The sequence below is a fragment of the Peromyscus leucopus genome, chromosome X, assembly GCF_004664715.2.
Source record: "Peromyscus leucopus breed LL Stock chromosome X, UCI_PerLeu_2.1, whole genome shotgun sequence".
Taxonomy (NCBI): domain Eukaryota; kingdom Metazoa; phylum Chordata; class Mammalia; order Rodentia; family Cricetidae; genus Peromyscus; species Peromyscus leucopus.
This window is the reverse complement of record NC_051083.1, coordinates 84,570,253-84,585,213: the sequence shown is the minus strand read 5'-3', so window position 1 is coordinate 84,585,213 and position 14,961 is coordinate 84,570,253.

Genomic DNA, 14,961 nt, shown 5'->3' with positions numbered 1-14,961 from the left:
GTGTATGTACATATGTCCAGGTTTTATGTATGAGGTGTTTGAGTGAGGACATGTGCATGTTGCATCATACAAGTAGAAGTCAAAGGATCACTTCCTAGAATTGCTTCTCTCCTTCTACCATGGATTCTGGGTATGAGTTATTTAGACAGACAACTGCCACTTGCCAAGCATAGGCTGGCCACCTACCACAGTGCCTTCAAGGTTCATCTAAACTGTTTTATCTACCAGTGCTTCTTTCATTCTCATGGCTAAATAATATTCCATTTTTGAAGGAAAAAGGGAATTTTTAAAAAGTTTTTAACCATGAAAGATGATAAAACATGTGAGGAGAAAATATGTTTAATATGATTTAAACATTATACAATATATGAACACATCAAAATATAACATAGTACTCCACTAATATAAATTATTTCATATGTCTATGCACAACTGAAAAAAAGATTCTTGCCTTTGTACCAGAGCTACATGAAAAAAGAAAGGAGGAAAGAAAGAAAGTGAAGAAAATTATCTTAAGAAATAATATTGTATGGCTATACTAATTTTTTTATCCATCCATGGACTAATAGACATTTGTATGGCTTCAACATTATGTGCATTACAAATACTATTAGTATGAATATTCATAGGAGGTTATGTGTGAGCATATTTTTTATTCTAGAAATATACTTATAAATAGAATATGGGATTATATAACTTCTTGTTTAGTTCAATTTACATTCTAAACAACAGCATAGAAAGATGGCAATTTCTCCACATATTTGACCTTTTTTTGATATTTTTATAGCTATCCTACCCAAATATGAAATAGGTATTATACTGTGGCTTTGCTTTTTTTTCCCTTCATGACAAATGAATCATAGTTATTTATATGTCTGTTAAAATACTTTTCTCATTTTAAAGCAGGATCATCGTTTTGCCTAATAACCTCTCCAATTTTTTTATTGTGTTTTATATTTAACACTCAATGAACATGTTCTTAATTTGATAGTCCATTTTTTTTCTTCATTCAAACTGGGGTGGTTTAATTTTGTTATCATTTTTCTCTTCATGTAATATTTTTAATCACTCCATAGTCATAAGATCTTAAATCTATGTTTTCTTCAAGAACAGAATTTTGCCAAATAGTAAATACACATGTTTTTGCAAGTCATAGAGTCTCAGCCATAGAAAATTAACTCTGCAAGTATGGTATAAAAGCAATCCAAAAGAATGCATAAATGAATGGTCTGGCTGCCTTCCATTAACACATCATCACAAGGAAAGGTAGCAGGCCCCTGGGTTTTGCACTATGGGCTGAAGTTAGTCAACTTTCTTCAACTAGTTGAAGTGTTTCATTTTTCACTTTTTAGTTTGATGGTCCATCTCAATTATATTTTGTGCATGGCTTGACATGGGTATCAAAGTCCATTTTCTCTCATAAGGAAATGCAATTACTGTGACATAATTTTTTTAAAGTCTATTTTCCCCTTAATTACAGTAAAATAAAGTTCAAATCAAGTGACTAGGTGTGTAGGCTATTTCTGTACTCCCTTTTCCACACCATTGGCTTATTCATCAATTCCTTTATCAATACCACACTGCCTTAATCATTATAGGTTTATAGGTAGTCTTGAAAAATGCTAGTGCAACTCCTCCAATGTTGTTTTTCCTCCTTCACGATTGCATTGACTATTCACAGCTTTTGCATTTCAATACAAATTTTATAATCAGCTAAGCAATTTACACATGCAAACATACTCTGCAGGGATTTGATTGGGATTACATTTACTCTGTGGATCAATTTTAAAAGAATTGACATTGTAACAATGTTCTGCCTTCCAAACAATCCATAAACATGTTTTCCTCCATTCATTTAAATCTTTTTTCAGTGTTGCTCATAAATCTTTTGTTGTTCCAGGTATAATGGTGGTTGTCACGTTTTTCATTAGATGTATCCCTAAATCCATCATGCTTTTAACATAGCATTTCCCAATTTATTTACAAACATTTATCAGATTACAAAATATAAATTTCTTATACTTTGATTTTTTTCCAGATGTTGTTGATGAACCTAATGTAATATTTAAAAATTATTTTTTGTCCCTGAAGTTAGAAAGTCTTAAAAACAGTCAAGGATTCTAGCAAAACTTGTGTGCAATGGAGACAATAAAGCAAGAAGCTAAAATTATGAATATGAAAGATTTACAAATAGCTGAAAGATAGAATTGATGGAAACACACCAAAGCTAACAAAGAAGAACAAAAGGAGTGTTTGGAAGAGGACTAAGAAAGTGTGGTCACAATGTCCACTGGAGGTTTGTAAGCAGTAAACCACCTTTAGTAAAGGCAAGTGCTACAAAGGAACACATGAAAAAGGGACTGAAATTGAAATGACCAATTTAGGAGTCGTTAAGTAGTTTCCAAAAGACACATCAGCAACACATCACACTGGAAGTCAGCTTGAAGTAAATTAAATAGGAGGTCAGCAAATCAAAGACAACTGAATAGAATGCACCCCTCTTGTGGCTACTACTAGGACTTATTACAATATCTGAGGATACTTCTTGCTTCTATATCCTCAGACTCTTTATACATTTCCACTCTAATTATAAATATTATCAACTGTTCCTCTTAAAGATAATCTATCTTTAAGCCAATCTAACCCTTTTTCTATAGCCTTATCTCTTCTTCATGTGTAATAGTTTATGAATAAAACAGCATGAATGAATCAGTGGGGGAAAACAGACGTTAGGTAGAAGAACTTACATATGCTAATAAATGCTAGTTTTATCTTCTCCCTCCTGTGTTCCCTATATTCTATTATTTGTTTAACATTATTGAGTTATTTCTAAGTTGCTCTCAAGTAGATGAAAAGATTTTTCCCTATAATATGCGAATGTGCTTTGTTTCATTAACACATATAGTACCATGTATATTTTGTAAGTTTTTGGAACAGATTTATTTAATGTTAACTTAATTCATTTAGAGAGACATCAAGCTATAGATTTAAAGATATATGATAGCCTATGTGGCACTTACTGTGTCCCTTGCTCCATAGCCTCTCCTGAATTTAAAATTCCAAACTGAATCTAGTTATTAATAAATCAATATGTGTTCTGAACATTGTGAATATTGATTATAGGGAAAACAGAATATTTGAGAAGTCAATGTCAATTACTTGCACTTAATACAACTGAACATCAACAAGGAAATAGATTTTAGTAGGCTATGACAAGAAAGGGAACAGTATCAATGAAGGTGCTAGAAAGAAATTTAATAAATGGACATCTATGATCTGCATTAATCAAAGAAATTTTTGAAGGCAATAAATTGGCTGACAGTTTTGAGTAAGTATAATAGAAAATGAATGGTCAGGCAATTTTCTGTTGTTGTTGAATTAATTTTCTCTCTTTTTTATTAAGAAAAGTTTTTCATTCATTTTACATACTGCACAGACAGTCAGGCAATTTTTAAGATACTTCCTCAATATAAGTGTAATATTAAGGCTGCATCATAAAATTCAGACTTTTCTGTGGACAAGCCAGTGAATGTTTAGATGTTTCCGTTTGCATTTACTGCAAAAGGAAAATACATAAGGTAATGAGTGGGAAGTTAATAAAAAGATGAGACTCTGAGTTACTAAATTAATTCATTAGTCTCATAGTCATAGAATACATTTTCCTTCAGCACACACCCATAATTCATGTTAGCATTAGTGGGAGGAAGTTACATTTGCAATTAATATGCATAAGTCTAAGAACTCTTTGTGAACGATTTGTTATTTCACTGCTTATTGCAAAAGTGACATCTACATGACACCAAACAGAAATGGTCATTCAAGTTTGTCTTCATAGTGGCTTGTTTTACAGTTTAGGTAAACATAAAGTATTTATTGTGTTTTGCACATTAAAAAAAGCAACTAAGACTTGTTAAAGGCCAAATACTATGCTGAGGTGTTCAGATCATAGCTATTGCAACAACAACAACAAGGCTATGAAATCATTTCAAAACTTAGTGCTGAAAACAAGTCATTACAACCAAGAGCCTACTGTTGAGTGAAACATTGGTTCAATGGTGTTAAGCATAGCTGTGCCCTTTCCTCTTATTTTTAGTTATTCTTGATCAGGAATCTGGAAATGGACTAGAAGCTATCTGAACCAAGGTTGGACCAGGCGATGGTGGTTTGTTCCATTCCAAATTGTCTATCCTTTTCTAGAGATAAACATGGCAGTCTATGCTTTTCATACTCATGGTAAAAGAACAAATAAGCAAGTAAGCAGAATGGTAAAAAAGATTTACATGTTTCAGTCATGTTATGGCATATAACAAGCCATTGACCAATGCAAACTACATGGCTAAATTCAAAGTTTAGAACTGGGGGAACATAGCCCAAACTAGTCAGCATTGTTATACTCTTATTAGGGGTAGAACAATGAATCAAATTGAGATTTAATGTATTTTCCAAGTCATAGAGGTACTAGATTGTAGGGTAATACCAAAGTATTTGGTTCTAATTCTTGTTTTAATATAATAACTTTTTGGTAGCCTTTAAAAGCTTTTATCCAAAATGAAGCCTGCCATGGCCAGGTGTAGTGGTATATGCCTTAATCCCAACACTCAGGAGATAGAGGCAGATGGGTCTCTGTGAGTTTGAGGCCAATCTGGTCTACATTTGACCTCCAGAACAACCAAGGTTATGTAGTGAGACCCTGTTTCAAAAGAAAAAAAAGAATATTATATTGGCATATTAGCAATTAACTCCATAAATGAACAATAGTCAATATTATTTAAATTCTTATAACAACACCTCCAAAATATATTTCCGGTTTAAGCACCTTCCAACTATATTATTCTCTCATTCAACACAATTCTCTTGCTTGATTTTCTACTGACAAACAGAAAATCTCCTCTGTGGTCTCATCATATAAACAACCCTCATATACTTATGATCACAATTTCATGGCTTTGTGTCCTTTATGTTAAGCTTAAATAATTCCAATCTCTTTCATCTTTCCTTGTTGAGCCTGTTTTCTATTCCTTTGAAATTCCTTATTATATTCTTCTATACCTTTCCAAATCTCAATATTCTTTTTATAATATAAAAATGTCCGTGTCCATAACACTCAAAATATGTTTTGACTAATGCTGAATACAATGAAAATGTATTCTAACCTTGGGAATTAATCCCCTACTAAGTTCCATTATTCACTTGTGTGGTAAGAATAGAACTTTCCTGTTCCACTCAGTTCTAACCTGGTCTATTCTGAAGGATGTTAAAGTTAAATTAATATCATTCAAATAACATTTCCGTGCCCTCACTCAAAGTTGCTGGCATTGGGCATAGAAAGTTTCCATTATTAATTCATGCTATGCAATGTATGAAAGGATCGAAACAAAATAAAGTTCAGGTGGATCCAAGGAGGTCAGCCACAAGAGTTCCTAGGAGGATGTGCTGAAGATCATTTTATACTAGAAAAATCAAAGTCCTGAAGAATAGTAGATACAGGAATTAATTTAAAAGGATCTAGTCCCTTATGCATGAATAAAAGATAATCAGCCACAGGCAATTCTGAAATAATTAGGTATGTAAACTAGTAATGCTTTATAAAATAGCTGCGGACATAGATTTGAATTCTCAATCTTCTCGCATTAAATTTCTCTGAAAGAGTCACCTTTAACCTGCTGTCCAAAAGAAGAGTCTGAAAAACATCATTTCCATTCATCCATTCTTTTTCTCATTAGGGTCTCTGAAGCTTCAGGAGATGTCCCTATGCTAGAAGCAGCCATGCCATATAGTTCTGCTGTTTACAGATTGACAATAGAGAAAATACAAAGATCCAGAATACTCCAACCCTCCAGACTTCCTCAAGGCCATCGGGATGGTTCAAATGCACTAATAAGAAATAAGTTGCAGACATCAAGCAGATATTGACTCAGGTTGAAGGCAGACACATATGTATTGAGTTGTGGAGTAAATATTGATTGGAGATAAAACCAATATTAACCTCAAGGAACAATGCATCTTGGTACTGACCAAAACCCACATCAATGCATATCATTTTACCTTCTATTATCAAAATTAATTGTGACAAGAATTTTGATCTACTTTTATTTTGACAACAGCACTATTTCAACAACTCCAGTTACTAGGTACTGCTTTCTGTTCTAAAGCCAGAGTCTATTTATTCCATATCTGTTACTCTAAGGGAAGAAGCAAGCAATGTGCTATTAACTTTGGTATAATCGCCTCTGTACTCCCCCCTGCATAAGTCTGCAGCTTAGTGTAACTGACAGTAAAGAAAAGAGAGGAAAGAACTTTGAGAACAAAAGAAATAGTTTACATTTTAACCCCACTAAACACTAAATATTTAGCTTTGAGACAGGTTTTAATGACTCTGAGGCCCTTTTATATATACAATGGAGAATGCAATCAACTTGTTGTGAGACCTGCCTATCTCTCACTGTGTTTACATCTAAATATCTGCAAGGGATTATCTAAACACACATCCACCTATCTTCCTACTCACCCCCAATTAAAGATTTCTGCCCCTTGGCTCCTAAGTCTATGTGTTCTGGATTCTCAATTATATCTATAGTTATTCTCTCCTAGCATTCATCCCAAATTCGTTTTCCCCTACTTAGTCCTTCAAGTGGTGGTTTACATTTCTTGAAACTAACTACTCCTCTTCTTCAAAAATGATGTACACTGTTTCCATGTTAATTCACACAGTTCTGTGATTTATCATTACCACCTACATAATATCGAGTAAAAAAGTCCACAGCTCATTCACTTAACTGAAAGAGACACAGGACCATCTGTGGTGGCATATACCTTTAATCACAGTACTTGAGACAGAGACAGGCAGATCTCTGTGAGTTGGAGGCCAGCCTGAAGCTCACTATGTAGACCAGCCAATAAGAAAAATTAAAATAAATAAGAAGCAGTATATGTTTTTGATAAAATTAATGTATTTAAATATTAATCTTAAATAAGATTTTACACAGTAATAGACTTTAACATAAACACAACACACATATAAATGACTATCTATTACCCTAGACAGAAATGATAAATTAAAAGAAAAACATGCTGCCCATACTATTTGTTCTATCACTAGCTATAAGTTGTGTCTGGAGTGGAAAAGCTAAATGGGGAAAATTAACATACATCTCTTTACATCATAAACAGCAAGAGATATAGCCATGTATCTATTTATTTTCTTCTCATCCCTGTCCTTATTAGCTCTTCTAAATAATAGAAGTTGTCATTCAAGGTGATGTTTGAATGTCATACATCAAATGTGAATGATAGTCCAAAATGGAGTTTTTTTGCTCTATATTTTCAGTTTACTAGTCAAGCATGGCTTTGCCTCTCTGTTTCTTCAGACATCTCCTTGTCAGAGAGACCTTCCCTTACTATGCTGTATAAATTAGAATTCTCTTCATGAGCATTAGTCATTTCTCCATATCCTACTTTATATTATCTATAGGACACATCAAGTGAATTGATTACTGTATATTTACTTTATGTCACCCAAGGAGTTGGTTTTTTTCTAGAAGATCAAATATTTTATGTGTAACATTTACTAATATGACTTCAATGTCCAGAAAAATGTACAAATCATCATAATCAATAAATATTTACTAAATGAATGCATAAAATGCCTGAAGTGTAGTTCAGTAAGTTCTCAACAAATCCCAACCTAATAATTATTATTTGTGAGTCATTAAAATATTTTGAAGAACAGAACTCTGTGCACAAGATGATTAAGTGATCGATTAGAAGGAAATCTGGATGTGAAAAATCTAGGGTACCCACCTAAGTCCAGTACACGCCAAGTATATTTACTTCTGAAGATGAGGCGATGCAGGGATTGAGTCAACTGGCTCTTAAGCTTCAGGCAACTAGAGAGCACTAGTGATGTGAAAGCCATTCTTTGTTTCTCTGTTACAGTTTTTGTGGAGCTATTTCATCAAATGGGGGAAACCCATATGATGCTGTCAGGAGATAGCATGGGGGGCAGCCTCAGTGCAACCTTATTTCCTCATCGTACTAGTTGCTACCTCTTTCTGAGTTCCTCAGTCCAAAGCCTTTCCCAATAGCCAGACACTGACACTGACTCAGCACCTTAACTGGTGCAAAGTGGCATTTTATTGAATTGGTTCTTAAGGAGTAGGACACAAAATACATTAATTCCAAAAAAAACTTAATTGAACTCAAAAACTAGCAATACACTGTAATGAAAATTATTTAGTAAATATGCAAAGAGTATGTATCGTAAGAAAGTCTAGCCTTCTAATAGACATGCATATGACTTTATAGTGGAAGCATTCTCCAAGGAAAATAACTATGAGTCATTGTAAGTGAGTCAGTCAGCTTAGCGGTGTATAACAGTTGTGTCCCCAAAGACTTAAGATTGTTGGGGACATTAATAAGAGAAAAGGGCATGCCATTACCAGAAGTAATAGATCTATTTTACACTTGGGGTTGAAGACTCAACTTTGATTAGTGTATTATACATGAGAGCTGAGATGGGGTCATAGTAAAAGTGATCCTGGTAGCATTTAGCTGAGACAAAATTAGAGCACTGTATACTCTTTGAAACTCTCTAAGTCTACAGAAAGGTACACAAATATGCTATGTAATTGTCCTTCCAGTGGAACTAAAAAATTAGAAGTAGTGGTTATAATTTAAGTCCTAAGTCTCCAAAAATTTGTCCTGGAGCAGGAGGTCAATGTAGTAAATTTATGAGTGAGTCCAAAACCGACACGAAATTGAAAAAAAATTAGGAGATGTAACAAATGGAAGTAGGTATGCTCCTTGTATGAAAGCAGATAAGTCCTTATGATAGGACCAACCCTCTCAAATTTCATCACTTGAAATTATATTTAAAATGGTGATTTTCTTTGCTTTAATAAATATATTTCTTTAAAAGGAAGTCATATTGTAATTGTCAGAACGGTGCCTCATTTTCTTAACTACAGTAAATGCAATATAGACTAAGCAATATTATTAAGTTCCAGCCAGTTTTGAGCTAAGATGCTGACTTAGCCCCAAAAAACACCTTTTCTTTGAAGGGATATAAGTGGGGCTGGAAAGATGGCTTGGTGGTTAAGAGCACTGGCTACTCTTTCAGAGGTCCTGAGTTCAAGTCCCATCAACCACATGGTGGCTCACAACCATATATAATAGGATCTGATGCCCTCTTCTGGCATGCAGATAAACACGTAGAGCACTCATATATAAAGTGTAAATAAATTACATAATAGAACATAACTAACACTGAAAGTGTTCTTAATAATGAAATGGCACCAAACTAAGGATTTCCTATAATCCAGAATTAATGACTAAGCCCTGGAAAAAGTTCTCTTTCTTGTTATGTAAATTAGATAATCAAATTTTTAAAAACTTTGGTAAAAATTTTTTTGATTTGTTTTGGCTTCCAGGGAGATCAGAGAGAGGCACCTTTGTGTAAATTGCAGAACTTCTGTTTCTTCTTGGACCTAGCATATGTACATAGATTTCCATTATCATTATTTTGTATTTTTTTATGTTTAGTTTACGGTCCTACTATACTAAACTCATTATGTAAGACCTCCAAAAGCTTTTCTAGACAAATGTGGGTTATTAATTAGTATAACATAGCTAATAATCTCCTCAATTTTTTAAGCCTTCATATCTTCTTGATTTTATTGATGTAAGCTTCTTGAGTGTGGAATCAATGATGGTTGGGTCTTTGTACTGTTGATAGTATATTCTAATAACAGACAGACTCAATGTAGATCTCTTAAACAACTCATTGGATAGCCAGCAAAATTGGACTTTATATGATAGATCCTTACTTGAGTAGATGGATCATTGTTATTTCCATGTTGAATATTTGTGAACCCTATAAGATAGAAAAACCAATCTATGAAATAGGCAATGTCACTAAATGCTGAAATGTCTAACTTTATAAATAAGTCCCCATTTCTAGTTGCTGGCTAACTCTTAATAATTTTAAAGGTAACATCAGCACCTTTACCACATACCAAACTAGAGAGAATGTTACATTTGTACTCAGAAATGTTGAAAAGGTTTTTGTAATGTTACCAGTTTTCATTTTGCTCAAATCATCTGACACTACATGGGCTGAAACCGAATCATTTGGATTTATCGTGCTCCATTTAAGAATGTTAGATGATGTGCATTCTTAATAGTATCTCCATCCTTAAAATGTTTTTATTCTACATCTACATTAGAGTAGAGTACTGTTTGGGGAACAAAGTATCTGGGTAACAAGTTAGAAGTGTCAACCTTCTTTTTTAAGTTTCAAATACAGAATGATCAAGTTTACAAGTACATGTACTAATTATTAAGATATCTCAGAAAGATACTACTCTTAATTAAATGATACTTCATGCTACTAGACTGTGGATCATCTCCATACACTCTCCAAACCCACACAGTCAGTGCAGCTATCAATATCATGAATCGTGTGACTAAGTATAAGTGGAACACTATGCTATGAGAGAAACTAAACATTTTAGATACTTTTTGTATTGGAAATAAAGGGAACAATTTCAGACTGCTAATGGGAATGTAAAATAATCCATGGACTTTCCTCAAAAAAACAATGAAAAATATAGTTAACATATGACCGAACTACATCACTCATGGGAATATATTTGAAGGACTCTTATGTCAACAAACCACAGTGATATTTGCACATCGTTTATTTTAGCACTAGCTTAAATAGTGAAATAATGGAATCAGCCTTGTCCATTAGTAGATTAATGGATAAATGGGATATAAGTATATATATAAATGTATATATATATATATATATATATATTCTGCCATAAGAAGAATGAAATTGTTATTTGCAAGGAAAATAATGCAACTGGAGGTCATCACATTAAGCAAAATAAGCCAACAAATGAAAAAAATAAATGAGAAAAACAAATGCCACATTCCCTCTCATTTGTGGATTCTAGATTAAATTATTTATTTGTTTGTTTGTTTGTTTGTTTGTTTTACATCCTGATTGCAGTTTCCCCTCCCTTCTCTCTTCCAAGCCCCTCTCCCACCCATCCCACCCCCACCTCCATCCACTCCTCCTCCAGTTCTATTCAGAGAAAGGCAGGCCTCCCATGGATTATTTCATATTAAGTTGTAGTAAAACTAAGCACCTCCCCATGTATTAAGGCAACCCAGTATGAGGAATAATGTCTCAAAAACCAGCAAGAGAGTCAGAAAAATCTCCTGCTCCCACTGTTAGGAGTCCCACAAGAAGACCAAGCTATGCAACTCTCACATATATGCAGAGAGCCTAGGTCAGTCTCATGAATGCATACCCATTTCAAAAAAAAGGGGGCAAAAGACAGATTTTTATAGAAAACTGCTATGGATAATTGATTGATAAATGAAACACTGATTGGCCAGTAGCCCTGCAGGAAGTATAGGCAGGACTAGCAGAGAGGAGAATTGGGGGAACAGGAAGGCAGAGAGGAGGAGATGCTGCCAGCTACCAGATGAGGAGCAGGATGTAAAGTACCAGTAAGCCATAGACCACATGGCAAAGTATAGATTAATAGAAATGGGTTAATTTAAGACAGAAGAACTAGATAACAAGAAACCTGCCACGGCCATACAGTTTGTAAGCAATGTAAGTCTATGTGTGTTTACTTGGTTGGGTCTGAACTGCTGTGGGACTGGCAGGTGAGAGAGATTTGTCCTGACCGTGGGCCAGACAGAACTGGAGAAAACTTCAGCTACCAAAAACACATTTATACAGGAAATGTGGGGCCCACAGAGGCTCCCTAGTAAGGCCTTACTCAAGGTCAGAAAGTCTGAGTTTGCTTTGCCCAGCAGGGCTGCATAATAGAATGATATGGCCAAAGGTGTGGTTATCAGGTATTTTGAAGGGTCTACACTTGTTTGTACTTTCTATATCAACCTTGAAAGGGGAGATCTTTTGCTCGTCCCCTTGTTGATATATGAAAAACCCATCATGAATAAACTCAGGGCTGCAGGGTATCGACCCAGGACCCTCCCAAAGCTATCTTCTGTCACTATCTTTTTTCTTCATCTACTTCTATATTTCCTATCTAGCATTTCTCAATTCCTCACTCCCCACTTCAAGGGACCCTTTGATAGGTCAAGGCTGAACCCCACCAGTGGGCCCCAACAAGGAACTGAGTAGTTTGCATCAGAAACCACAAAACTTGGACCAACGTTTGGCTGATACTGAAGCAATGTCTAGCAGGTACATGTTCTTTCTTGGATCATGACAAAAAGATCAAAAATCCATTGCAATGAACCTCCTTTGTGAAACAAACAAAGAAGAAGAAAGAAAAAGAAAAGGACAACTGAAGACAGTTGAAAGACACCATGTTCTGGGAAGTAGCTGTGCATTGAAAAGATACAGTTTAGGCAGCTGTACTTCTTGGAATCCAGGAAGACCCAGCCAGCTACTGAGGAAAAGGGTGTGTCCCTCTGGTCAGAAAAAGCTGGTTGTCTGTTAATCTGTGCGCTGGCATACCTGGCATATAAATCAAGGATATTTTCAGGAATTCTTGTTACTTTGAGCTATGTATCTTCTCATAACAAATGCAGTGCAGTGAGTCTAAAGAAAATCTTTAGGTGAATTAATTGCTCCCAGATGTGACTATCTTTTCATGTCAGAGGCCAGGGAAGAACTAAGGAGCAGTGGGAAAAGATCAAAATAACACATTGCTGCTTGAGAGATTCAATATCATTTACTGACAGAAGTGCTAAGACTTGCCAGCAGTCAGGCTTCACATTTGGCCTTTGGAAATGTGCTGAAATGGAAGCCAACATGTTAGGGTGCAGCTTATAGAACCATCTGACTCTTAAGCTGTTCTAAAATAACCTTTTCCTTCAGTGCCCAGGCAGAGAGATGGCACTGATAATGTTCTGGAGTTGGGTAGGGGAACTATTTCACTGCTGCAGCAGTACATCTTTCAAGTTTTCAAATTTACTGTGAGTCTGTTAGGCAAATGAAGTGTCAAGTTTTGAAAATGATATCCTTGTATAAATGTATTCACTTCTAACTACATTGTGATTTGCAGGTGCTTGAAAGAAGCCCCTGCCATTGTCTCAAGGCAGTGTGTGTCAATTCAACTTAATTCTCCAAATGATCTTTTTCCGACTCCAAGGACCCAGGGATTCATTGAAGCAGACATCCTGTAGGGAATTTTCTTAGTTGGGAAGCAGATAATCTGTGCCCAGGGGTCCTTTCATTATACCCACTTAACACTTCTTAATATACCACTGATTCTGCTGCTTTTCATGATACTATGGAGAGATGATTTAAAAAAAAAATATATCTCAGCTTTGAGATTACAATCCACAAAACTGATGAACATATTATGAAATGTAGCACAGTATTAGGAACCCAATAGACATGTAGTAAACTTTAAGGTAATGATGGTAATATTTTAGGTTTGGGATAAAGTAAATTTGGTTTCTTTACACACTTAGCATTTGTTGAAGAGCAAAACACATATGTAAATATGGTCAAACACATATGTAAAACACATATGTAAAAGAGCAAAACACATACGCAAATATGGTCAAAACCCACTCAGAAACATTTTAAATCTGTCATTTTTATCCCTTGGGGTGGTATACATGGAGCCAGGACCTTAGGAATGCCAGGAAAAGCACATTACCACATCTTCACCTCAGTAAACATTCTTTGAGACTCTGTAGTCAGTGAAATTACCTCTGTCTGATGGCCTTTTGTTCACTTCCAAAAGGCACTGAAGAGTACTTATTTCTGTGTTATAGCTATTCTCTAGATAAGACAATTTTTTAATCAAACTAATGAAGTAAACCTTTATCTAATTTTCTTCTTTTCAGTATCCCTCACATTTTCCAGTTTTGTCTCAAAAAGGTAATACCTGACAATCCTAATACCCACCACCCTCCTTCTTTGAGTATCAGTACCTAAGATGTGTCTAGGAAATGGGTTCCCATTTTTAAAGACGACGTGACTAAGTCTAAAACTAGCTGATGATACTTTTAGGGATATGTAGCATGAATCTTAAAAGGCCTTATTAATAAAATCAAACCTGAAGCCAGGTATTGGGTGAATGCTGGAAGATCAGAGAAACAGAACAAGTCACAGCTTCCTCACCTTGACAGTTCCTCAGCTGATCCTGTTTCCTTAGACTGGAAGCTTCTGTATCCTCATCCAGAATGGGTCTCAGCTGACTGTTGCTAAAAGCCTAAAAGCTTAACCAGGCCACATGCTTCTAGTTTCTGGTCCTCATGCCTTACATATCTTTCTGCTTTCTGCCATCACTCCCTGGGAGTAAAGGCTCACTTTCTGGGATTAAAGGTGTGAGTCACCATGCCTGACTGTTTCCAATGTGGTCTTGAACTCACAGAGATCCAGAGGGATTTCTGCCTCTGGAATGCTAGGATTAAAGGCATGTGCTACCACTGCCTATCCTCTATGTTTAATATTTTTGGCTTTTCTCTTCTTTGACCCCAGATAAGTTTATTAGCATGCACAATACTTTGGGAAACAAAATACCACCACAGGGATATTTGAGAGAAGGGTCAAAATTGAAATGTAGAGGTAAAGATATCATCATTTTTTTCTCACTCTTAGAAACTATTTGGAGAATTATAATGTCACTCTTGGTGAATATATGTTTCACTCAGCACTTTAGAAACTATGTTTGTGTAAAATAGCATGACAATCCCACAGCTTTCCCATGGAACATTTAGAAATATATAATAAAATTGATGTCATAATTATTGGAAGACCATATTGACATTTAGTGAACAAGGAGCAGGTATTCCATGCTGAAATATACAAAATAATTCTGAATTGAGCTTTCTATCCCTGTTCTGACACCCCACATTGCTATAGTTCTTTTTGTGGTGGTTTAAATGAAAATGCCCCCCATAGTCTCATATGTTTAAATTGTTGATTCTTAGTTGGTAGAACTATTTGGGAAGGAT